The sequence below is a fragment of the Mesocricetus auratus genome, unplaced genomic scaffold (genome assembly GCF_017639785.1).
Source record: "Mesocricetus auratus isolate SY011 unplaced genomic scaffold, BCM_Maur_2.0 Super-Scaffold_100010, whole genome shotgun sequence".
NCBI classification, from domain to species: Eukaryota; Metazoa; Chordata; class Mammalia; order Rodentia; family Cricetidae; genus Mesocricetus; species Mesocricetus auratus.
In genome coordinates, this window is record NW_024429194.1 from 57,321,024 (window position 1) to 57,344,676 (window position 23,653).

General features: G+C 40.1%; 1 protein-coding gene and 1 long non-coding RNA gene across 4 annotated transcripts in view; one reads left to right on the forward strand and one right to left on the reverse strand.

Moving 5' to 3' along the window:
* The window catches only part of Tmeff2 (transmembrane protein with EGF like and two follistatin like domains 2), a 274,658-nt gene that overhangs the window by 172,760 nt on the left and 78,245 nt on the right, over positions 1-23,653 (forward strand). The window lies entirely within an intron of this gene.
* The window catches only part of LOC110342914, a 38,906-nt gene continuing 16,809 nt past the window's right edge, over positions 1,557-23,653 (reverse strand). Inside the window, exons 3-4 of the long non-coding RNA XR_002385087.2 lie at positions 2,470-2,552; positions 1,557-2,139 (exon numbers count right to left, since the gene is read on the reverse strand). This is a non-coding gene — a long non-coding RNA (uncharacterized LOC110342914). The remainder of the gene's footprint in view (positions 2,140-2,469; positions 2,553-23,653) is intronic.

The following is a 23,653-nucleotide window of genomic DNA, read 5'->3' on the forward strand; positions in this document are numbered from 1 at the left end:
TTGAATATTTGTTCGATCTATAAGTATAAAATAGGTAGATTTTGCTAAAAATAGATAATGAAGAGTAAATAAATAAACTAGGTAAGTTATAACTCAAAATTTGAATTTTATTTTACAGTAACTGTCTTAAAATTTCATTCTGTAACTACCCATGTTCTCTACCACAGATCTGCAGTACATGATATCGATAGAAAAATAATCCCTTTTAATTAGATTAATTTCACAGTTTCACTCTGAGGTTGTTTGTGAAAAGGCAAAAGTCTACCATGTAAAATATAAGACAGAAGCAAGAAAGTACTGAGGAACAGTCCTGATGTTTCACAGACTACAGTCTCATGCTATATTTAAACTGAAGTAATGTGCTGGCTTACTACTGCTTCTGTTGACTTAATGCAGCTTGGAGTAAAAATGAAAAGCAGGAAGCATCCATAAAATATAATCCACTCAGCATTTATGATAAATCAATTATGGAAAACCCTATGTATGGCAAATGCATTCAAAATCATTCCATGAATAAAGAAATACAGCAGTATTTACTTTAGCAATAGTAAGTGTGCACCAGGGATTTGTAACTGTCACAAAGTGCATCTGAGTTGATCATGTTTCCACCCCAGTCCTCTTCCATGCATTGTTCTTTGTTCTTCTACAGAATTTCAAAGGACAGACTCGATTGAGTGTTAATCTTTTTCAATGTGCCTTTACTCACTTTGAATCTTGTCATTATGCTTAATTAGTGGGAGTCTTTTGGCCCTCTTCTAGAGTCTACAAATGTAGCATGCTCCGAACTCATATACTCTACAGCATCACGGGAAAGGGATATAAAGTACTTAGAAGGAGCATCTCCCAGGTAAACATAATTACTAGCTTTTATATCCAACAGAATTATTCTAGTAACTAGAAATGTATACAGATAGATGATAGATAGGAGACAAGAGGTAGATAGATACATATATAGATGATAGATAAGAGAAGGTAAAGGGAAAGATAGATAAATAGATGATAGGTTAGATAGACAGACAGACAGATGTTAGATAAACTACCAACAACTGCAGATACTTTAAAATGCAACCAAAATATTCTAATTTTTGGCAGAAACAATGTCTATTCACTCCTAGATCAATCCAATTTTGGAAAAAAAATATAAGAAATTCTAATCAAAAAGTTGTGCATCTCTTACTGAAAGGTCAGTTCTGTTTCAGAGGAAGCTGGAATGCTGAGTCTTCGCTTTCCCATTATCACCTGCTCTTTCTCCAAATGCAAACAGAGACATTTCCTAAAATACTGCTAAGCAGGAAGTAGGTGCGAAGTACGTGGTGTTGACTTAGTTACAACAAGGAAGGGAAAAAACGTTATGGAGAGAGGCAGGAAATCTAAGGCCTGGACATCTCCACAGTAGTGGACTTTGGCATATTCAAGTCATATGAGACCAAAGCTTTGGCACTAGATATTAAAGGAAGATTTTGCCCATGTATCTATCTCTGCTATATACATGAAAATGGAATATGAACAACATTCAAGTAATGAGGAAGCAGTATAAATCAAAATACATATGCTGATTAAGGCTAGGTGAAGCAGAACTTGCTCAGGAGTAAGCAATTAAGCCAACAAAATCAAACACTTTCTGGCATCTTTTCTATTGTCCCAACAGATCACTTCATTGGGTGACATATTTCATAGTATTTCTTTAATGTGATACACACCATTATTTTAAGTACTTAGTATAGATCCTGAAAAAATAGTAGATATCAGTAATGAAGATTATAATTTATAACTAATTAGCATTAAAGGAACACTTTAAAAACCATGACCTTATGTGTAAGTATTCTTAAAAAATTACTAAAGAAAAATACTCCCATAAAAAATCAGAAAGTAAGTAAGCATGCCCTGGCATAAGACCTAATCTCAGAAGACATATTTTATGATAGAGAGAGGAGGAATAAAATGGTAACAGACATCTCAGTTCAGACACATCAGCTCCTCTCAGAACTAGTATAAACGTTACCAAATCATAACCTTTTCTTGATAACATAGCTGGGAACTGGTGAAACAGGATACAAAGGATGTTAGGATGCTGTGTCTGTGGCAGGTGTTGATTCTGAAGCATTCTAGGTCATTAAAGTTGTTAGTCAGGAATTAAGTCTGTATATGAAACAAAGAAGACACAAGGATAAGCTGGCGTTCTCAAGGGCAAGTTAGACCGTTCAAGCATAAAGTAGAGCACACGACTGCCTCAGTGAGGACCACGACCTGCATAAATGACTCCCATTTGAATGGGACTGCATGTCCACCTAGTTACTGGCTCAGAGCAGCTGATGGAGGAGAAACTCTGAGAATTTGGGATGCCTGAGCCAAGCTGCTTCCCTGTGACTACAGAGAGAGAAAACACCAACAGACTAACAATAACCACATGACCTGGGGCTGCCTGTGGAACCCTGCATGAACTTGTTGATAGCATGGCTGTTGATTTACCTGCAGATACCTCTTGAGTAGTCATCACGGATCCAGATCCATGATGGTGGGAGGATGCACAAATCATATATCAGTCTGTGTATCTGCAAATGGACAAAATGAAAATGAGTAGGTTATTTTTTTCTTATTCTGCAATCTACATTATGATGAGAATAAAATACTAAAAATGAATTTTTTAAAGAATTGAGCTTTTGTCCAAATGATGTTATTCCTTTGTTAGTCATTTTTTCAATTTCTGACAACACCTGATCTCTTCGCCTAAGTTTCAAATCCCTTAGATTTGTATATCTACATCCACCAGCATTCTCTTCTTCTATTTCAGCTCTAGCCATTGTCATCTTCAATAATGGTCTCCACTATGCCATGGTTCTTTCAATCTGGGGCGCAGGAATATCCCAAATTCCTTACCTAAAGGGATGGCCTTCAAGTCCTCCAAGCTGTGTTCAGTAGCAAAATTCCAGTTAGCTCTTCGCTAACTGCCTCTTAGATCTTGGCTTGTGCTTGTTATTTCATCATCTGGTTCTAAACATTTTTCTCAGCATTATGCTCATCCCCCACCTCTAGCCACTGTATAGCTTTACATATGTGTGTGTATGTATATATGTATGTCTGCCTATGAGTATACAGTACTTTTTAGAAAGTAAAGGCAGGACTTTAATCTGTTTATTTGGATACATGTCATACACAGTCAAGTTGCAGCTTGTTTAAAAAATAATTAAGGGAATGGTGTATAAATAAATTTCTATGCAAGCTGTTTGTACTGTGACCATTTATCTGTATCATACTCTTGCTTACTTTTTTGGAGGGTTATCAAAGATTACTGTGTAGATGCGGTTGTCTTTATTGTACAAACAGTGATAACTATTCACTGATGGTAAACAAACAACAAATCTTGTATCATTTTTCACATTGTAAGTTAAATTTTTAAAAATTACTGAAGCATTTACAGACCTCCAGATAAACTGCTTCAGCTGGATCACCTGAAGCCTCACACCCCCATGCTGTTGTCTCCAGGAGTTAAGGACTCTGGGGGAAGAAGAGGAGCTCTTCCTCTGTAAACAGTCCTCTTTGGGAAAAATCTCAGACACTATCATTTAATCCTCTGCAGAACACTGGAAAACATGGCTGGGGTGAAAAGTCTCTGGTTTCTTTGCTGACTGATAACTGAAGCAGAGGTGTGGGAGACTATGGATCCTGCGCTGAGATGCCCCCTGGTTTCCTGTTCTCTCCTTTGACTTTTTCTAGATGCTCTCAGTTTATTTTTCAGATTGTTTCCTGTATTAGTCTGTGCCCCTCTTTAAAGGAGTGGAGTCTTCCGGAACCTTCTGTAATTCTTGCCTTTCTTTGATTCCAGGCCTCAGAGTTTTTTGATGAGCCCTGAGGTCAGGGCTCCCTAGGATATGGCTGGTAGACAGAGAGCACTTGTTCTGCTCCCTCCTCCAGAACAGCATCCATGTGAGCACATTAAAAGAAAGAGAATGCCTGAAGAGACTGTCCCTCTTTAAGATTGAGTAAAATGCATCCTTCAGCTTTTAAAATGACTAATGTTTAGAAAAATTGTTTTCTACATAAAGTATATCTGGGTTTTATACATTTGAGAGGTCACTTTAAAATGGAACTAAAGTTATAAGATAAAGCAAGACATTTATTTTGCCCTGAAAGCATTGGCATGCAATTTAATATGCTGTTGAGAGCACAGGGATGGTTGCAAGTCAAATGAAGGTTATATTATAATTGATACTTTGAATTGTTAAGGAGAAGCAAAGGTGAAGTGGGATGCTTTTATTATTATTTTTGTTGAAATCTTATTAAAAACTCTTAATGGAATGCAAACTAGAGGCCATCTTCAAGGTCTCCAGTTAAATTAGATATGCAGCCATTAATAGTATCACTTACTTGTTGAAAATGACTCTCCCAACACAGACAGGGGCTAATGTATTTTCTCATTTCTTCATATTCTTTGTTATATTTTTAAAAAACTGAGGAGTATAAGTCTGGCCATCATATTTTTTCCTGACTTTTTCGAAATAAGTATCTTGCAATTTATATTGAGAAACATAAACTAACAGGTAACAACATTTTACTTCGGTATTTTTTTCAGTTGTGTTTAAGTACCTAAACACCTGAAAATTCTAATCACTATTAAAAATTATGTGAAATATATTAAATTAAAAGAATTGGGAGGAAATATGGCTGTAGAGATAGGATCATTCATGTGTTATGATTCAGAGCATTTGTCTAGGAATTGGCAGGCACGGGTTTGTCTCATAGGGTATGTGCACTTGTTCATTCATTGTGTCATATCTCTTGGTATATGTCAGTAGACAAACTGAAGAAATGACAGAAAAGTGACAGGGAAGAAGGCTTAAAATTCACAGAAAACTGTATTTTTCCTAACTTGCTTTTAATCAGATTTTAGAAAAATCTGTTATTATTTTATTTTTAGCTGCAGAACATCTTGGTTAAGCTCTTGACAGAATACTTTCCTAGAAGTAGGAAAATGTGAAACCTACTATTTCAGTGTGTAACTGCTCAGGCATACATTGCTGTTACAGAGCAATGAAAAATAGTATAATTACCACAAATCTTTTCATGGTATAGAATGCAGAGGCCTTTAAAATAATTCTCATTATGCAAATCCAGTTCTCCATGTAGTATTCTGTGAGAGGAGTTTGTTATTCAATTGGCCAATCCGCCCTGTTGAATCGACACCCAGCAACTTCGTGGTACCATGTTTCCTCAGTAAGAAAAACGTACACACTTTAATATAGATGCACCACCATGAAGAACCAATGCGAGGCGCAAAGACCCCGAGGCAGACACAAACAAAGCCAACATTTTCAAATGTGATGTCTGGTGCATGTTATGATCATCACTGCGGAGGAAGGAAGCAATTCAGAAAACAAATTTTCAAAGCTATTTTTATACCAACATTCATTATTTTTTCTAAATGTGCACCCATTATGGTAGAGATAGCTTTTCCTTCCTTAAACTCAGAATTAAGTCAAAGTTAATTTCCTACAGTGCAGTGTGTTTTTGTGTTAGTTAAATTGTTGAGCCAGAACCAAATGAGAATGCCTATTTGTTTGCGTGTGAGGGCACTGTGGGCTGGGGTCTACATACTCTCTGTAGCTTGTTTAAGTGGCTATAGGCCTGATAGAATCAACAGTGATCTACTGGACATGAGTAGACAATTTATTAACAGTTCTCATGTTTATTCATTCCAAAAGTAAGCATTTTAGAAGCGGCATTACTAGATACTGTATGTTTGTGAACAATAATTTTATGTAATAATACTGTATTTAGAATAAATCAATTGATTATATACATACAGTAAAATAATTAAAAGTTAATATCCTAGCTACTTCATAAAAGTTATAGAGCTACCTAGAAAAAGTGTCACAAGAGGACACAAAGCCCTGTCTGTGTGAACTCATGGACAACTTTGCTTCTGCCCTATCCATGCACAGGTTTCACACTCTTCCCTTTGAAATGCTTAAGTACAGTTTTCTACCAGTGAGTGTGCTGGCTCAAGGTTTTACCTATGTATCACTGAGAGGTTTGGGTGAGCTCTACAGGAGAAGGAAAGAAAGGGAAAACCAAGTCTAACACCATTTCTAGCTGACTTCCAGCTGGTACTGCCCAGGAACAAGATGCCAGTTTAATATGACAAAATCAATCAGTGCCCCTTTAAACAATAATTGAGAGTAATAGAACAAAATGGAGAAAGACAAGTACCCCAGATTAAACCCTCACAGATGACAGGGGATAAAGAAGAAAAATTGTTTGCAAGACAAGCCACAGAGGAAGGAGCCAGGAAGCGGCTATTTATGGTGTCCTAATCTGTAAAGATAAAAAGAAAGAGTATAATAGGGATAAACTCAATGCAAAGGGAAAATGTTGATCCACTTTAACTTTTTGCTGAGTAAAAATTCTGACATGGTTATGTAAAATATTCCCCACTGGCTATCTTGGATGATTTTGCCAATTAGAAAGAATTTGTGTTTATTTGTCTGAGAATAAAAATCTGAGTCTTAGAGAAACTGAAACTAATTTAACTAGGCTTGCATTTTTACAGACTTTGTTAGAGCTTACGCTCACGGAATTAGACTGTATGATTCCTACTCCCACCTGTGCCTTGCTTTCCGTAAAAAAGCCTGAGGCCTGTCTGCACTCAGCTGGACTCTTGGGTAGCCATGAAGAAAATGGGGGGGGGGCAGGGGACACTGGGCTTAAGCTTGAGAGAGGAAGGACCATGTGGCAGTTGAAGCTCTCCCTTAATCTGGCCTCTGTCCTTGCCATCCATGCCACCGCTCCTGACTGAGGGCATTTCCTATGCAGATAGAAGTCCCCACCTGTTGCTTTCTGATTCATTTTTCAAAACCTTGTGTACCTCCAGAGAGAAGTTCTAAATCCGGCCTCACATCAGTCCTCTCCCAGACTCTGTAACCTGCTCTTCCATTCAGTCACCAATGACTCCATGGTAACAACTTCAGACCTCCAAGCTTGGGCATTAGCTTACCCCCACCAGTTAGAAGATATGTCATAGTCTGTGTCCAACTAAGACCTATTCCGTTTGCATTAATCTACCAAACAAGGCCTCTCAGTAAGAACACTGTATTTATCAGTTAGTATGACTTTATTAATCAGTGAGAATCTATACAAATTCCCATGTCGTAGAATTTATGGTTTATTTTTTTAAAAATGTAACAGAATTAAGCTAATTTGTAAGATTCTGTTATCTCTGGTCCATGCATAATTTTTTAGTTCACTTTTTCCCATTTTGTTACTAGAATATAGTGATTATATATGTTAGTGGGACTCATTAAGCATTTTCATGGTATTTACCTGAATTGCCCTCTCTTGTTCCTTACCCACTCTTACTGAACCAATACCACTTTCTGTGCAGCCCCACTTCCATTACCAAGTCTTAAGCAGGGGAGTTGTGGGGGAATTAGACAACCCAATGAGTTTTGTTAGAATGCTTCCAGGAACATAAGTATGGGATCATTTATAGAAAAACAAGCAGATTACCAGTGGCTACAGCCCCACAGCACATGTGTCTTCTACCCAGAAACCATTAGCTGTATATATCCTCATAAAAGAGGGGGGCTCGTAAATCCCTCCCCATTCCATGAATGAATGTTGATAGGCCCAATCATATAATCAGTGTGTTCCTGAGAACAACAACCAAGGCAAGCCCAGATGACAACATTCCACTACAGTTCTAGACCACCAAGCTCATGAATTCTTTCTGCCTCTTTTCTACACAGTGTTTCCTGCACTTCACCTAGGATTTCATAGATGTCCCATGTGTGGCTGAGCATTCACCAGTCACTTATTCTCAGCATTTTTATGAGTGCAAATCTCTGCAATAACTGCTACCCACTGCAAAATAAAACTTCTCTGACCAAAACTGACAGCAGTAATAATCTAGAGGGAGAAACATAATTATTTAGAAGGCAAATTTCATGTTCTGTTAGCAAAACGAACAGCAAACAAAAATAGCTATGTTTTCATACTAGAGTCTCTGACCCCCTAGCCATTGGCTTTTGACTGGGTTTACTGTGCTAGACATGAATTCTATGCTAAGGGGTGAGCCTTAATTCCAACCAGAAACTGACTGGTTACTCCCATAGCATTTGCTGCTGTTGCACTCGTGGGCACATCTTGCCTGCTGGTCAGTAACACAGCACTCAGGGTCCACATCTATTAACACTGTTGATGACAGCTTTCCTGCCCCCAGAAGCTGCATAGAACATTCTGCTTTGAGGGTTAGATAACATGGAGGAAGCTTCCAACCCAGTTCCAGTTGACTTTTCTGTGTCTTTGGACCACAGTGTCTTCAGCATTTTGAGTCTTACTTAGTTCTAGAGGGCAAAAACCACACTGGCAATTGATGACATTATTTCTGGGCCTTGAGGACCTCCCTGATCAAAAGAAATTCCTTCCTTGTAGTCAGGTCTTACCCTTCAAAATGATAACATCATCATTCTGTATACAAAGCAATCTTTAGAACTTATAGAATATAAATTGAGTACCTTTCTGTAAGACTTATATGGACATATATCAGCTCATCTCTGTACAGAACCTTTATATAGTCACATTCATGCTAAATGTCTCCTGTGAAACATTCCATTAAATATGACTGTAAACCTATACTTCAGTTAGCTTAGGCTGACACTGATTGCTTGAACTATGACACTGTTTTACAGTATACTGAGATGATACCAACATTTTGTGATGCTGGCACTGATTTTCAGTAAAAAGCAGATAGGTCTTCATCGATTAAGCAACCTTGTAGCTCTGACTATACCCCTTTGAATATACCAAGTACCATAGTGTATGCCTTCTACTTGCAAGGAACCTTCCTCTAAAACATCATTCTTGTTACTGAAATGGTTTGAAATATTTCAATACTGAACATCATTATTTCTTAAATATACATTATTCTGTAAAACATCATTTCTCTGTTTGTATTTATTAAGACTTATTTAAATATGAGTTCTTCAAACAGCATTATATTTAACAGGCTTGGGTTTACAGCTACTTAAAATCATTATCATGAATGTGACCAGTCCTCAGACTTTAAAAAAGTCTATAATCTTGCATTTTAAGCCTAATTTTTAGACTTTAATCACAAATTACTTTAAAGTTGTATATATGCTATAGATGCTGTAGTCAAATGGACCATGTTAGAGTGGGCATTGAAATCGCTTATAAACATCTAAGTCCTTATCAGCCATGTAAAACAGTCTTCATAGACAGTGCCTAGAATGCCATTGAATCATTTAATGTTTCTGCAGTAGAAATAGACCATTGATAGATCACAGCTACTGTTTTTAAATATTATAATGTTTAATGGATAAAGATTTGAAGGATAGGTCCTTGCATAATATTAACTATACATAGCCTTAGCAGAATGCTGTGTGTTACATTCCAATGTTTACATGAGAAAGACAGGAGCACAGGTGCTAATGGCCCTTCCTGAGTGAAGAGAAGCACTGAGTGCCTCCCTATTGCTGCATTATTGACTGTGTTGGTTGCAGACTGTACATCCTCTTTACAGTTTCCAGGCACTACAGTCAACAAGAAAAAAATGCCTGTGAAATGCAGATTTTCACTTCACTTCCAAAAATATTGTTTTTGCAATATTTAACAAGCCTTTAGCTGAAATTCATTATTTAGTAATAGTTGTATAGAATATAAGCAATAAATTGATAAACATCTCTCCTATTCTACCTAAACATTTGAACCACATAAGTCCTTTCAACTAAATCAAGCCCAATTTCATTCATCTTTCAGTAGCTTTTTGTAAATCTCTGAAATGAAATAGATCTGCTGATATAAATATAAATGCAATCAACTGAATCAAATTACTGAAATCAGACACATGCTAAACGGCCTGGAGATGAAGAAATTGCTGATCGAACAAGGGTTAGAGCAGACAACCCTCATCCTTCCCTACAGAGAGTAACAACAAAGTTAGCACAAACCACATAACTGTTGGAAGAAACAAGGTTACTTGCATTTTTGTTGAGAAAAAGACAATTCAGAGAGGAGCCTTAACCATTCTGAGCATAGCAGTGAAACAACAGCTACAGCAAAACTATAAATATATAATACAAATATTAATGTGAGAATATACAGAGAGGCACTATCTCAGCAGTTAGGATTACAAACAGGGTTGCCAGAATCCATGAGTTCAGTTTCCAGCACCTTTACTTGGGGTTCACAACAGCCTGTAACTCTTGGTTCAGTGCATCTGACGCCCTCTTCTGGCCTCCACAGGTACTTGCACTCAAGGGCACCTGCACTTTTGTTCAGAGTCTCGTATACAGAAGCACAAATACAGAAATGGAATTAAAAATGAAGTAAATCTAAAAATTAAAAAAGGTAGTGAAAAGGCTAATTACATACATTTATCTGAACCAGGGCTCTCAGCTGTGGAATCTGTCTCCCATTCATATACATTAATGAAAACTAATCCTTGGGACACAAAAATGTATCATGGATATATAAAATAACCCATTTTACCTAGTAGAGAGAGTTGGATCTAGTTTGCTAATTGCACACCAAAATATCTAATATCTTATACATGTAAGTACTCAATTAAAAATATTCATTGCACATCCATTGTAAGATAAGTATTTAACAAAAATTAATGGATATTTATTTCATGTGTGAAGAAATATTTTTCTTGATAACTGAAGCAAAGAAACATGTGTTGATCTAATTAACTATATAACTCAAATTAAAATTTTATGTCTATATCAGCGAAATCTAAGCAGATTTTTAAGTTGGAAATGTGTTCTTTATTTACTCATGTATTTGGCAAGTGTTAGAGTTTCTATTGTGTGCCAGACATTGTTCTTGGCTTGAAAAGTGCAATAGTGAACCAGGCAGATAAAGCGAGTCTCTACACATATTATCTGTCCTATGAGAAAAAAGAAGCCAAAGAAAGATCAAATATGTAATACACTGTCAGGATGCTTAGACAAATATGGTATAATCCAAGGAAACTGCCTGAGAAAATAGCACTGCAGCCTTCTAAGTGTTGCAGGCAAGACTGTTTCAGGCAGAAGCAGCAAGCAGAAAGTCTTCCAGTAGAAGCAAAGGTCAGAGGACCACCTGAAAGTTCACTGAGGGCAGAACATGAACAGGGCACCCAACATTGGCAAGATATGACTTGGAGATTATTAGCTGCCAATCCCATGGCTGCACAAGCCATGGAAATACATACAAGTTTTACTCCCTCAGCAATGATACCTTTGGTGGATTTTGAGAGGGAGTGCTTTGAGTTCTCTGTTTTAATGCTGCCAGTGGGCCAAGGAGAGCAACTCAGAGGCTTTTCCTGACCCTGCTTATTCACATATCAGGAAAGGTTTTTGTTGTTGTTTTGTTTTTTTAATTAGAAACAAGTTTGCTTCACATGTCAATCCCAACTCACTATCCCTTCCCTCCTCCCTCATGCCCCTCACCAGGCACCCCAGCCCACACCCAATCCCCACTCCTTTCCCCAGGGAGGGTGAAGCCCTCCATGGGGGATCTCCAGAGTCTGTCATTTCATTCAGGGCAGGGTTTAGGCCCTTCCCCAAGAGTCCAGGCTGAGAGAGCATCCCTCATTGTGGGATGGGCACCCAAAGTCCATTTGTATGCCAGGAATAAATACTGATCTACTACCAAAGGCCCCATAGATTGCCTAGGCCTCCTCACTGACAACCACATTCAGGGATTCTGGATCAGTTCCATGCTGACTTCCCAGACATCAGTCTTGGGTCCCAGAGCTCTCCCTTGTTCAGGTCAGCTTTTTCTGTGGGTTAAACCAGCCCAGTCTTGACTCCTTTGCTCATCAGTGCACCTTCTCTGTCACTGGGTTCCAGGAGTTCAGTTCAGTGTTTAGCTGTGGGTGTCTGCCTCTGCTTCCATCAGTCATTGGATGAAGGTTGTGTTTCCCAGATTCTCTAGCAGTGGATTTGTAGGCCGGCACTCCCTGATCCATGTCTAAAATCCATATATGGGTGAGTACATACCATGTTTGTCTTTTTGTAACCTGGTTACCGTACTCAGGATGGTTTCTTCTAGTGCCAGAACATACCTAAACATAATAAAAGCTATATAGAGCAAATCAACAGCCAACATCAAACTAAATGGACAGAAACTCAATATGATGCCTCTAAAATCAGGAGCAAGATAAAGCTGTTCACTATCTCTATACCTCTTCAATATTATGTTCGAAGTTCTAGCTAGAGCAACAAAAGGAGATCAAGGGAAACACAAATTGGAAAGGAAGAGGTCAAACTTTCACTATTGGCAGAAGATATGATAGTTTACATAAGTGATCCAAAAAACTCTACCAGGGAACTCCTACAGCTAATATACACCTTCAGCAAAGTGGCAGGATACAAGATCAACTAAAGAAAATCAGTAGCCCTACTATATACAGATGACAAAAGGGTTGAGAAAGAAATCAGAGAAACATCATCCTTTTCAATTTCCACAAACAGCATAAAATACCTTTGGGTAATGCTAACCAAACAGTAAAAGACCTGTATCATAAGAACTTTGAGTCTTTAAAGAAAGAAATTAAAGAAGACACCAGAAAATGGAAAGATCTCCCATGCTTTTGGATAGGTAAATTGACTTGTTTAACTAGAAAGATAAAAGATAATATGTAACACTAAGAAACAGTGGGTTTGTGGGTTTGGTTTCTGTTTTGGGGACTTTTCTTGTTTTTTTTTTTTTTTAGTAATGGATGGAAGGCCTACTTTAGTTTACACTTTTGAAGTTTCAGTTCCTGGTTGGGTGGAAGAATGGCACAGCAGAAGGGTATGTCAGATGACATCTGCTCACTTTACAGTGATGAGAGGAGAAAAGTGGGCATGAGGGAGCCAGGTAAGATACAGTCTCCAAGGACATGTACCCATAATCTACTTCCTCTAGCTAAGCCTCTTAGATACTCTTCTTTTGGCTATTGCTATGATAAAATACCATGACCAATGCAACTTTTAGAAGAAGAAAATTTAGGGGGGGTTACAATTTCAAAGTGACAATGGTGTTGAAGGCATGTACAGTCATGCCTTACTTTTTGTACTTCTGTGTTAGGCATTCAAACTCAGATTCCCATTCTTGCATAGCAAGTGCTCTATCCACTGAGCCGTCTGCCCAGTCCTCACCAAAGTATTAAAAAAGTGAGCACGGTGCCCAATTTTAGACCATGCCTTATTTGTTAACAAAAAGTCACTGGATTATAAGTTTTGTTAAAATTAGTTTTCCTGCTAGAAGTAATTCAATCTACCCTTTAAAAAACACTGTCTTCTCTAGTGGCCACTTACTATAAAACAACAACAAAGAATTCCCATTTGATTATACAACATAAAAAGTATTCTGAGGCCTGCAATCTTCACTTGTCTATGGTTAGAAAGACACAAAGGGTCTCTGTGCAGTGAGTTAGTGAAAGAACTCACAACTGACAAAATTCCAAAGGCTAAGTCTCAAACACAGAAAGTATATCTGTATCACGTCGACTTCAAAGCCAAGAGGCTATCATGAAAAAATTGGTACAGGACACTGCTTCCTGAACATAACACCAGTAGCACAAACACTGAGATTGACAATTAATAAATGGGACCTCCTGAAACCGAGAAGCTTCTGTAAGGCAAAGAACACAGTCAGCAACACAGAAAGGCAGCCCACTGATTGGGAAAAGATATTCACTAACCCCACATCTGCCAGAGGGTTGATCTCCAAAATTTACAAAGAACTCAGGAAGCCAGTCTCCAAAACACCAAAGGATCCAGTTAAAAAGTGGGATGCAGAACTAAATAGAGAATTCTCAATAGAGGAGTCTAAAATGGCTGGGAGACATTTAAGAAAGTGCTCAACATCCTTAGCCATTAGGGAAATGCAAATCAAAACAACTTTGAGATACCATCTTACTCCTGTCAGAATGGCTAAAATCAAAAACACCAATGACAGTTTATTCTGGAGAGGATGTGGAGAAAGGGGATCACTCGGTCATTGCTGGTGGGAGTACCAACTCGTACAGACACTTTGGAAATCAGTATGGAGATGCCTCAGGAATGGGAATCAGTCTACCATAAGACCCAGCAATTCCACTCTTAGGCATATACCCAAAAGATGCTCATTCACACAAACAGGATGTCTGTTCCACTATATTCATAACAGCATTATATGTAATAGCTAGATCCTGGAAGCAACCTAGATGCCCCTCAACTGAAGAGTGGATAGAGAAAATGTGGTAAATTTACTCAGTGGAAAAAAATAACGGAATCTTGAAATTTACAGGCAAATGGATGGCACTAGAAGAAACCATCCTGAGTGAGGTAACCCAGTCACAAAAAGGAAAACATGGTATACACTCACTCATATATGGATTTTAGATATGGATCAGGGGAGTGTCAGTCTGCAATCCCATTGCCAGTGACTCTGGGAAACAGGGAGGTTCCCAAGAGAGATGCATGATACCCCAGAGAAGTGTAATGATCCAAGATCTCCTTAGCAGATTTGGGAACATAGGGGGAGGGGAGAGGGAACCAGGAAAAAGAGAGGGGGATATGAGGAGGGGAGAAGAAGACATGGGTGAGCAGGACGGTTGAGTCGAGGTAAGAATAGAGGAGAGCAGGATGATAGATACCATAATAGATGGAGACATTATAGGCGTGAGGAGAGAGTTGACACTAGTGAGATCTCCAGAGATCTACAAGGATAACACCAACTGGCAAACCAAGCAATAGTGGAGAGACTATATTAATAGCCTCTCCTTGATGATAAGGTTGATGACTACCTTATATGCCCTCCTAGAACCTTCATCCAGTGACTGATGGAAGCAGAAACAGATAGCCATAGCTAAACACTGAACTGAACTCCTGGAACCCATCACAGAGATGGAGGAGTGATGAGCAACAGGGTCAAGACCGTGCTGGTGGAACTCACAAAGACAGTTGACCTGACAAGGGGGAGCTCTTAAACTCCAGACTGATGGCTGAGAGGCCAACAGGGGACTTGTTGGGGAAGCCTTATGTCAATAAAGCACTGTTGAGACAATAGGGAACCAAGATAGGAGGGGCTAGAAGTCCAGGAGGACTCTGGGAAGGAGAAACACAGGAGAGTCGAGATGTAATGCCATGGGGTAGGAAGCCTGGAATCTTCTCCGGTAAGAGACATATTTAGATTAACAATTATGGGGTAATTACTTAAGTCAGAGCTAGCCAGTAAGAAACAAGTGAGGCCAACAGCTTCATAATTAATATAGCCTCCTGTGTGTTTATTTGGGACTGATGCGGCTCTAGAACCAGGCTGGCAGGAAGGCTCCTCTCAAAGGAAAAGCTTCTTTTTACAGGGACTGATCCAGACTCCATGAATGTAGTGTCAGGAAGGAGGCCTCGGAAATCTCTGGGGCCTTGCATAGTAGATCAGTGTTTACCATGGCATATGAATGAATTTTGGGAGCCCATTCCAAATATAGGGATGCTCTCTCAGCCTGGACACATGGGGAAGGGCCTAGGTCCTGCCCTGGATGAAATGACAGATTCTGGAGGGCCTCACCCTCCCTGGGGAATGATATGGGGATTGGGTGGGGGGTTGGAGGGGTGCTAGTGGAGGGACAAGGGAGGAGGGGTGGGAGAGGGAGCTGGGATTGACATGTGAAGCATTCATGTTTATAATTTAAATAAAAACATATATTGAGGGGAAAAAGAACATATGGGGAGCATGAATTGAGCTCTAAAAAATGTACATGAAATGGGGAGTGTAGGAAAATCAAGGGGGATCTCAAAGGAGCTAAGGGATGAGTGGGGGTGAATATGATCAAAGTACACTGTATGAAAGTCAAAGACTTAATAAAAATCTTTTTTAAAGCCTACTGAGATAAAGCCAAGAGTGGGAACATTTTGTACAGCCGTGCTTAAGAGCAGAAATGCAGACATTTTAATTAGAATAAAAAGAATAGCACCATTAGCAAATAACTCTAGCATGAAAAAATAAATGAGAGGAAAGGAATTCACTGCTGCTTTAAGCATGTTGCCATGCACTTTTATCTAAAAATCTATAAATTGAGTTTGTTCCTACTATGCTCCAAAGTACAAACTAAATTCATCTCACTCATTTTATTTAACTGAATATATACATATTGCACATTAACATTGTCCTTATAGACAATATGGAAAATCATTTCCCCTGTTATTACCAGCAACTTTGAACCTTTCCAGGATGTAGCTGTGCTAAAGACTGAGATCCATGTACAACAAGAAAATTGTTCCCTAGACATTTAAGCTGCATATACTTACTATTGCGAATTTGGAGAGAAAGTAGCAGAGAAAGCAAAAAGAAAAGGTAGCATATAGTAGCTGAAAACATGTAGGAGTTAAACTAACATTGTTAAAATTGCTCAGTATGGTATTCTAAGATTTCATAAGAATTTCTGAGATTTCTAAAGCATTAGATAGGTATGACACTGGCATGCATATTTAAAGAAGGAAAATAGAAAAATAAAATACAGAGGAGAGTGACTGTTATCACATGTTTAAAATAAAATACACTGGAGATGCTATTAATATTTAAAATTTGCGTAATTAAAAGAGACATCAGTATAGATACACTCCCAATTATGGCAATACAACCCTAAATATGTAGATTTCAATTAATAGACACAGTGCTTTTATCATAGTTGGACCAATGATTATTTGCTGGCAGCCAATGAGGAGTAGGGGAAAGTAGTACAATTTGACGGCTAGACTGGACGAAACTGGACAAATTGAGTGAAGAATGGAGAATGAGCTTTCCTGGCACAAGGAGAGCAATAGAACCCACTGTGCATGTAACATCACATGATGTTGACTTTCTCTCCCCTTGTATCCTCAGAACAGCTTCTTTGGATATATGTAGTGAGCTGGGTACTGTTTCCTTGATGAATTCTGTGGCTTGTAGAATTAAGATTTTTTAACTCAGTCTAGACAATGATTCCCTAAGCATATTTTAAGTGTCAATAATGGGCTGAGACCCTAATTACAAGATCTATGGTCATTTGTTTTCACTAAATTGTAAAGATAGGTGAACAAGCATGATGGGGATTAAATGACCGAGTCTGCAGATGGTGAAGCAGTGAGCAGCCTAGAACAGTAGCATGGGGGGAAGGAGTCAGTCCAGAAGTCAAAGAAGGTCTGGGCCTGGCAAGTTAGAGACCCTCTGCAGTCCACAGATGAGTGAGCATCAGGGTGGTGTCATCAAATCACACACATTATCCCCTGTGCTTTCTCCGTATGGGGGGAGGTGATTACTGTGTGGTAGGCACTGTGCCTGGGACTAGAGAAGAAAGTTCATTTAACAGAGGTTCCAGCAAGACAGGGATGGACCGAATAGACAGAACTTGGTGTTGTGTCTGTGGAGAAAGGAAGTGATGTGTTTTAAAGACCACTGTAGGAATGTTCTGTGGTTTCCTGAGGCCACAGATCCACAGCTAGAGAGTGAAGCTTCAAATTTGCAAGGGGTATTAAGGGCATGGTTCAATGTCTCCAGACCCCTAACAGAACATTTACAAAGTCATTTCCAAGAGGCAACATGAAGGAAGAACCTCACAAGAGGAACATGCTTGGACTACTGGATACTAAATCAGTGGACATGGAGACCATCGGGTGGAGGAGACTGAGTCGCACTGCTAGTCAGACGTCCAGTTGGAGGAAGGGATTTAGAGGTCCTTTGTCCCAAACCCTCAGGGGAATCTATGGAAAACGTACACCACTGCCCTTCTTGCTCTAGCACCAAATCCTCTGTGAAGGCTTTCACTACCCTCCAGATATGACGATGACCCCTCAGGGATCTCACAATATTTTTTCTTTTTTTATTTAAATTAGAAACAAGCTTCCTTCACATGTCAATCCCAGCTCCCTCTCCCTCCCCTCCTCCCCAGTCCCGCCAACCAGGCCCTGCAGCGCCCCACCCAATTCCCACTCTGTTCCCAGGGAGGGTGAGGCCCTCCATGGGAGATCTCCAGAGTCTGCCATTTCATTCAGAACAGAACCTAGGCCCTCCCCCTAGAGTCCAGACTAAGAGAGCATCCCTCATTTGTATGCCAGGGATAAATGCTGATCTACTACCCAAGGCCCAATAGATTGCTTAGGCCTCCTCACAGACACCCACATTCAGGGAGTCTGGATCAGTACCATGCTGGCCTCCCATTCTGGTCCAAGAGCTCCTACTCGTTCAGGTCAGATGCTTCTGTGGGTTAAACCAGCCCAGTCCTAACCCCTTATCAGTCCTGCCTCTCTATCTCTGGATTCCAGAAGTTTAGTTCCGTGTTTAGCTGTGGCTAACTGCCTCTGCTTCCATCCGTCACGGGATGAAGGTTATGTTTCCTAGACCCTTTGGCAGTGGGATTGTAGGCTGGCACTCCCCTGATCCATGTCTAAAATCCATATATGAATGAGTACATACCATGTTTCTCTTTTTTGTGACTGGGTTACCTCACTCAGGATGGTTTCTTCTAGTGCCATCCATTTGCCTCAAATTTCAAGATTCCTTTTTTTTTTCCCACCGAATAGTACTCTATTGTATAAATGTACCACATTTTCTCTATCCACTCTTCAGTTGAGGAGCATCTAGGTTGTTTCAAGGATCTGGCTATTACAAATAAAGCTGCTATAAATATAGTGAAACAGATGTTCTTGTTGTATGAATGTGCATCTTTTGGGTATATGCATAAGAGTGGAATTGCTTGGTCTTGTGGTAGACTGAGTCCCATTTTCCTGAGGAATCTCCATACTGATTTCCAAAGTTACCTCACTCAGGATGGTTTCTTCTAGTACTGTCTGTTTACCTGCAAATTTCAGAATTCTATTGTTTTTTTTCTGCTGAATAGTACTCCATTTTTTGGTATTTTAATTTTAAATAGCTTGCTTTACATGTCAATCCAAGTTCCCTCTCTCTCCCCTCCTCCCGCACAGCCCCACCATCCCCCCTATCCTCCCAACCTATTGCCAATTCCTTCCACATAGGGGATATCTAGAGTCTGTCTTTTCACTCAGGGTAGGGTCCAGGCACTCCTCTAAGAGTCCAGGCTGAGAGAGCATCCCTCTTTGTGTTATGGACACATGATGTCTGCTTGTATGCCAGGGATAAACATTGATCCACTGCTCAGGACCCCATAGGTTTCCCAGGCCTCCTCACTGACTCTCACATTCAGGGGGTCTGGATCAGTCCCATGCTGGCCTCCCAGCTTTCAGTCTAGGCTCCAAGAGCTTCCCCTTGTTCAGATCAGCTGTCTCTGCTGGTTTTGCCAGCCCATTCTTTGCCAATTTGCTCATCGTTCATCTCTCTCTGTCGCTTGGTTCCTTGGGTTCAGTTCAGTGTTTAACTGTGGGTGTTTGCCTCTGCTTCCATCACTCACAGGATGAAGGCTCCCGGATGGTTATAGACATCAAGTTCATTATCAGGAATGGTCATTCGAGGTGGTCTCTCCATTATTGCTTAGCTTGACAATTGGTGTTATCCCTTTAGATCACTCGAGGTCGCTCTGGTGCCTGATCTGTATTCTATCCTATGATTCCCTCTTCCCCCTATCCTACCCCCCCCAGTTGACCTTCCTGTTCCCCCATGACCTACTCTCTCTTCCTCTTCTCCCCCTCTCTATTTCCCAGTTCCCACTCCCCCCCCACCCCTCGCCGTGTTCCCCATCTGTTCAGAGGATCTTGCCTCCTTTCTCTTCTCTTGGGTACCATGTATATCTTTTAGGTTCTTTCCTGTTTTCCAGACTCTCTGTCAGTGGAAATGCAGACTGGCACTATCCTGATCCATGTCTAAAAATCCATATATGAGTGAGTACAAACCAAGTTTGTCTTTTTGTGACTGGGTTACCTTATTCAGGATGGTTTCTTCCAGTGCTATCCATTTACCTGCAAATTTCAAGATTCCATTTTTTTTTCTGCTGAGTAATACTCCATTGTGTAAATGTACCACATTTTCTCTATCCACTCTTCAGTTGAGGGGCATCTAGGTTGCTTCCAGGTTCTGGCTATTACAAATAATGCTGCTATGAACATAGTGGAGAAGATGCCCTTGTTGTATGAATTTGCCTCTTTTGGATGTATGCCTAAGAGTGGAATTGCTGGGTCTTGTGGTAGATTGATTTCCTGAGGAATCTCCATACTGATTTCTTTTTTTTTTTTTTTAATCATTTTTTGTTTTAATTTTAAATAGCTTGTTTCACATGTCAATCCCAGTTCCCTCTCCCTCCCCTCCTCCCGCACTCCCCTTCCACCCTCCCTCCCACCCTATTGCCAAATCCCTCCACATAGGGGATGTCTAGAGTCTATCATTTCACTCTTGGTAGGGTCAAGGCACTCCCCTAAGAGTCCAGGCTGAGAGAGCATCTCTCTTTGTGCCATAGGCACATGAAGACAGATTGTATACCAGGGATAGACACTGATCCACAGCTCAGAGCCCCATAGGTTGCCCAGGCCTTCTCACTGACACTCACATTTGGGGGGGTCCAGATCAGTCCCATTCTGGCCTCCCCACTGTCGGTCTGGGGTCCAAGAGCACTCCCCTGTTCAGATCAGCCGTCTCTGCTGGTTTTGCCAGCCCATTCCTTGCCAATTTGCTCATCACTCCTCTCTCTCTGTCACTGGGTTCCTTGGGTTCAGTTCAGTGCTTAGTTGTGTGTTTGCCTCTGCTTCCATCAGTCCCAGGATGAAGGCTCCCGGATAGTTATAGACATCAAGTTCATTATCAGGAATGGGCATTCGAGGTGGTCCTTCCACTATTGCTTAGCTTGCCAATTGATGTTATACCTTTAGATCACTCGAGGTCACTCTGGTGCCTGATCTGTCTTCGATCCTATGATTCCCTCTTCCCCCTATTTTACCCCCACCCCCTCAACTTCCTGTTCCCCCATGACCAACTCCCTTCCTCTTTACCCCTCTACTCTTCCCAAGTCCCACTACCCCCCCCTCGCCCTGTTCCCCATCCATTCAGAGGATCTTGTCTCCATCCTCTTCTCTTGGGTACTATGCATATATGCATATCTTTTAGGTTCTTTCCTGTTTCTAAAGTGGCTGTATGAGTTGGCACTCCCACCAGCAGTGGAGGAGTGTTCCCCTCTCTCCACATCCTCTCCAGCATAAATTGTCTTTGGTATTTTTTGATTTTAGCCATTCTGACAGGAGTAAGATGGTATCTCAAAGTTGTTTTGATTTGCATTTCCCTGATGGCTAAGGATGTTGAGCACTTTCTTAAGTGCCTCTTGGGTATTTTAGCCTCCTATATTGAGAATTCTCTGTTTAGTTCTGTACCCCACCTTTTAATTGGATCCTTTGGTGTTTTGGAGACTTGCTTCTTGAGTTCTTTGTAAATTTTGGAGATTAACCCTCTGTCAGATGTGGGGTTAGTGAATATCTTTTCCCATTCTGTGGACTGCCTTTTTGTCTTGTTGACTGTGTCCTTTGCCTTACAGAACCTTTTTAGTTTCAGGAGGTCCCATTTGTTAATTGTCGATCTCAGTGTCTGTGCCACTGGTGTTATGTTCAGGAAGTGGTCTCCTGTACCAACTCCTTGAAGAATATCTCCCATTTTCTCTTCTAAAAGTTTCAGTGTGGCTGGATTTATGTTGAGATCTTTGATCCATTTGGACTTAATTTTTGTACAAGGCAATAAACATGGATCTATCTGCAGTCTTCCGCATACCAGTACCCTGTTATGCCAGCACCATTTGTTGAAGATGATTTCTTTTTTCCATTGTATAGTTTTAGCTTCTTTGTCAAAATCAAGTATTTATAGGTGTGTGGGTTAAAATCAGGGTTTTCAATTCGGTTTCATTAGTCTACCTGCCTATTTTTGTGCCAATACCAAGCTGTTTTCAGGACTATAGCTCTATAATAGAGCTTGAAGTCAGGTATGGTGATACCTCCTGAAGTTCCTTCATTGTATAGGGTTGTTTTGGCTATCCTGGGCCTTTTGTTTTTCCATATAAAGTTGATTAATGTTCTTTCCAGGTCTGTGAAGAATTGTGGAGTTTTTTGGGTCACTTATATAAACTATCATATCATCTGTAAATAGTGAAAGCTTGACTTCTTCTTTTCCTATTTGTATCCCCTTGATCTCCTTTTATTGTCTTATTGCTGTAGCTAGAACTTCAAGTACAATATTGAAGAGATATGGAAAGAGTGGACAGCCTGGTCTTGTTCCTGATTTTAGAGGAATTGCATTGAGTTTCTCTCCATTTAGTTTGATGTTAGCTGTTGGTTTACTGTATATTGCTTTTATTATATTCAGGTATGTTCCTGTTATCCCTGATCTCTCTAGGACCTTTATCATGAAGGGGTGCTGGATTTTGTCAAAGGTTTTTTCAGCATCTCGTGAGATGAACATGTGGTTTTTCTTTCGCTGTTTGTTTATATGGTGGATTACATTGATAGATTTTCTAATGTTGAACCATCCCTGCATTCCTGAGATGAATCCTACTTGATCATGGTGGATGATTTTTCTGATGTGTTCGTGAATCCGGTTTGCTGGTATTTTATTGAGTATTTTAGCATCGATGTTCATGAGGGAAATTGGTCTATAGTTCTCTTTCTTAGTTGTGTCTTTGTGTGGCTTGGGTATCAAAGTAATTGTAGCCTCGTAAAAAGAGTCTGGCAGTGAGCCTCCTGCTTCTATTGTGTGGAATACTTTGAGGAGTGTACCTTTTTCTCCACATCCTCTCCAGCATAAACTGTCATTGGTGTTTTTGATTTTACCCATTCTGACAGGAGTAAGAAGGTATATCAACGTTGTTTTGATTTGCATTCCCCGGGTGACTAGAGAGGTTGATTACTTTCTTAAGTGTCTCTCAGCCATTTTAGACTTCCCTATTGAGAATTCTCTATTTAGTTCTGTACCCCACTTTTTAATTGGATCCTTTGGTGTTTTGGAGACTTGTTTCTTGAGTTCTTTGTTAACACTCACTTATGGTTCTGCACTAAAGTGAAAAATGAATGTTCTCCGATAGATGAAAATTATGGCAGTAAAAATTGCAAACCCTCAAAGACTTCCAACAAGAGGCCTTCCATGAGTGAGAGAGACATTTGTGAAGCCCACCCCCACTTTTGTGTGTGTGTGTGTACCTGTATGTGCATGCCTGTGTGTGTGTGTTTGTATGTGCGCGCATGTGTGCACAGGTGTGCAGGAGTGTGTTGATCCTTACCCTTCACTTGATTTGAGGCAGGATCCCTTATGATTTACCATTACATATGCCAGGCTAGATGACCCATGAACTTCTGAGGAGTGTCTCTTCTCTGCCTCCCATATTGCTATTGGATAGCCAAGATAATAAGTGTGTGCTACTGTGTCCACCTTAAGATGATACTAGGGTTCTTGTTTTGGAGCCTGTCCTGGAACTCAATCTGTAGACCAGGCTGGCATCGAACTCACAGAGATCTGCCTGCCTCTGCCTCCTGAGTGCTGGGATTAAAGGCATGCACCACCAATGCCTGGTGGTATTAGGGTTCTTAACTCAAGTCTGCTTTACTCACTCAGTAATACCCAACGCCTGTATTTCCTCTTCTTACCTTTTAAAGCCTAGTAATAAAGGGGGAAAAAACTCGGGCAAAATGTTCACACAATTCTACTTAAAGTTCTTCACCCCAGGGATTTGGGAATGGCTCACAACAATTCCTGGCTGAGAGCATGGCCA